Source organism: Magnolia sinica, chromosome 11 (assembly GCF_029962835.1).
Source record: "Magnolia sinica isolate HGM2019 chromosome 11, MsV1, whole genome shotgun sequence".
In the NCBI taxonomy this organism is placed as follows: Eukaryota; Viridiplantae; Streptophyta; class Magnoliopsida; order Magnoliales; family Magnoliaceae; genus Magnolia; species Magnolia sinica.
Window position 1 is genome coordinate 44,460,434 of NC_080583.1, and position 3,218 is coordinate 44,463,651.

The 3,218-nt window shown below is 40.4% G+C and overlaps 2 non-coding genes across 2 annotated transcripts; both read left to right on the top strand.

Moving 5' to 3' along the window:
- Positions 1-1,119: 1,119 nt before the first annotated feature.
- On the top strand, positions 1,120-1,226 carry LOC131219663 (small nucleolar RNA R71). Its single transcript, XR_009158310.1, has one exon. It is a non-coding gene; the product is annotated as a small nucleolar RNA R71 (small nucleolar RNA).
- Positions 1,227-2,624: 1,398 nt separating this feature from the next.
- On the top strand, positions 2,625-2,731 carry LOC131219863 (small nucleolar RNA R71). The gene has a single exon (XR_009158504.1). It is a non-coding gene; the product is annotated as a small nucleolar RNA R71 (small nucleolar RNA).
- Positions 2,732-3,218: the final 487 nt, after the last annotated feature.

Consider the following 3,218-nt stretch of genomic DNA (forward strand, 5'->3'; position numbering starts at 1 on the left):
TTACTTCAGGATGGCATCACTTTCTTAGTCAAGAAGATTTTCTTTTAAATACTTTGCTGTCTTCTGGTCGTGCATAAGTCTTTCAGAAATTTGGCATATGAAGGAATCTGTTTCACGACATCAAGTAGAGGAATGTTAACTTTCACTTGTTTCAACACCTCCAGAATATCCTGAGAGTTAGAAAGACATTTTGGTGCAACCAACCATTGGGGGAACGGAGCAACTGGCTTCTCTAGAAGTTTCGGTTCTAATTTTTGTGGAGCATCACTAGATCCATCATTGTTATCCTCTTCTGGTTCTTGAGGCTTTTCGGGCCTAACCGGAAGAGTTTTATCAATGATCTTTCCACTCCTAAGAGTGGTGATGGATTTAGCGTGCCCCATCTGATTTGAAGAGCTGGGATCACTAATCTCGTACTGCGGTTTAGGATTGGGGAGAGGTTGTGCAGGAAGCATCCCCTTTTCTATAACCATCATATGAGAATCTATCTTTTGCATAAAATCTGTAAATTCCCGCATTGCCTGAGCCAGCTCTTGTATGGAATTTTGAACCGGTTCCTCTTGAGGTTTCACTTGATTTGGATTTTGATTGAAGAAACCTTGAGGGGTAGCCGTTTATCCATTCCTCCAACTAAAGTTTAGATGATTTTTCCAACCAGAATTATACGTATTGGAGTTAGGTCCAGTAAAAGGTCTTTGATAGTTGTTTACAGCATTAGCTTATTCATTCAACACTCCTCGAAAGGCAGGTATTGTAGGACAGTTTTTAGTTGTGTGAATGTTGCAATCACAGATGCCGCAAACAATTTCATTCACCTTATCCTTTTTTCCTTTCATGGGCTCAAATTTTCTTATGAGATTATGCACTTTATAATTGAGATCATCTTCTTCTTTTAGGAGATATATTCCGCTTTTCTCCTTAGATTGAGTTGGTCTAGACGTGGTGTTTGATTTTGGGTAATAGTCCCAAGATTGTGTTTTTTCAGCCAGACTGTCGAGGTAGTCCCATATCTCGTCGACATCTATATTAATGAACTCTCCATTACACCTTGTCTCGACCATTTGGCGCATGGAAGATGTTAGTCCATCGTAGAAAAAATTTGTAATGCGCCACGTTTCAAATCCGTGTTGTGGGCATGTACTGACCAAATCTTTGAACCTTTCCCAAGATTGGAAGAATGTTTCATCTTCCTTTTGGGCAAAGTTCATGATTTCTTTTCTGAGGGTAATCGTTTTATGATGATAAAATCTACAGGGTAGTAAAATCTATCGACTTGGACTAACACATCCTCAATTATCCCTCTTGGTACATGAACAGAGCGATCGGCAAGTTGTAGTGTGGTCAGGGTGGGTTTTATCTCACCCAAATCTAACTGTTTGTATACCGAGTAAGGAATCAGATTTATGCTCGCTCCTAAGTCAAGAAGTGCGTGATCAATTCGATGGTTCCCGATTACACATGATATAGTTGGGCTACCGGGATCCTTGAATTTCTGCGGCATGTCTTGCTTCAGGATGGCACTCACTTTCTCAGTCAAGAAGATTTTCTTTTGAATACTTTGCCGTCTTCTGGTCGTGCATAAGTCTTTCAGAAATTTGGCATATGAAGGAATCTGTTTCACGACATCAAGTAGAGGAATGTTAACTTTCACTTGTTTCAACACCTCCAGAATATCCTGAGAGTTAGAAAGACGTTTTGGTGCAACCAACCGTTGGGGGAACGGAGCAACTGGCTTCTCTAGAAGTTCTGGTTCTAATTTTTATGGAGCATCACTAGATCCATCATTGTTGTCCTCTTCTGGTTCTTGAGGCTTTTCAGGCCTAACCGGAAGAGTTTTATCAATGATCTTTCCACTCCTAAGAGTGGTGATGGATTTAGCGTGCCCCATCTGATTTGAAGAGCTGGGATCACTAATCTCGTACTGCGGTTTAGGATTGGGGAGAGGTTGTGCAGGAAGCATCCCCTTTTCTATAACCATCATATGAGAATCTATCTTTTGCATAAAATCTGTAAATTCCCGCATTGCCTGAGCCAGCTCTTGTATGGAATTTTGAACCGGTTCCTCTTGAGGTTTCACTTGATTTGGATTTTGATTGAAGAAACCTTGAGGGGTAGCCGTTTATCCATTCCTCCAACTAAAGTTTAGATGATTTTTCCAACCAGAATTATACGTATTGGAGTTAGGTCCAGTAAAAGGTCTTTGATAGTTGTTTACAGCATTAGCTTATTCATTCAACACTCCTCGAAAGGCAGGTATTGTAGGACAGTTTTTAGTTGTGTGAATGTTGCAATCACAGATGCCGCAAACAATTTCATTCACCTTATCCTTTTTTCCTTTCATGGGCTCAAATTTTCTTATGAGATTATGCACTTTATAATTGAGATCATCTTCTTCTTTTAGGAGATATATTCCGCCTTTCTCCTTAGATTGAGTTGGTCTAGACGTGGTGTTTGATTTTGGGTAATAGTCCCAAGATTGTGTTTTTTCAGCCAGACTGTCGAGGTAGTCCCATACCTCGTCGACATCTTTATTAATGAACTCTCCATTACACATTGTCTCGACCATTTGGCGCATGAAAGATGTCAGTCCATCGTAGAAAAAATTTGTAATGCGCCACGTTTCAAATCCGTGTTGTGGGCATGAACTGACCAAATCTTTGAACCTTTCCCAACATTGGAAGAATGTTTCATCTTCCTTTTGGGCAAAGTTCATGATTGCTTTTCTGAGGGTAATCATTTTATGATGTGGGAAGAATTTTTTTATGAAATCCCTCTGCATGTTGTTGCATGTGCCAGTGGATCTAGGACACAGTGAATGTAACCACGTCTTAGCCTTCTCTTTTAAGGAAAAAGGAAAGAGTTTCAGCCTGATTGTATCCTCAGATACATTAGGAAAATATAATGTAGCTATAATCTCATCGAACTCTTTCAAATGTAAATATGGACTTTCTGATTCAAGTCCATGGAATTTGGGAAGGAGTTGGATAACTCCTGACTTGATGTCCATTTGTCTTGTGTTTTCAGAGAAAATCATACATGAGGGCGTACTCACTCCCGCTGGTTGTAGATAATCTCGTAAAGTACGAGGCGGGGGTGCCTGATGCACCTCATTCTCATCTTGGGTATCCTCCACCCTAGGTGGAAGTAGAGGAGGTTAGTCTTTAGCCATAACTTCAATTAACTCAGGGGATTTTGAGTGGTGTCTAGTCCTGCGATGG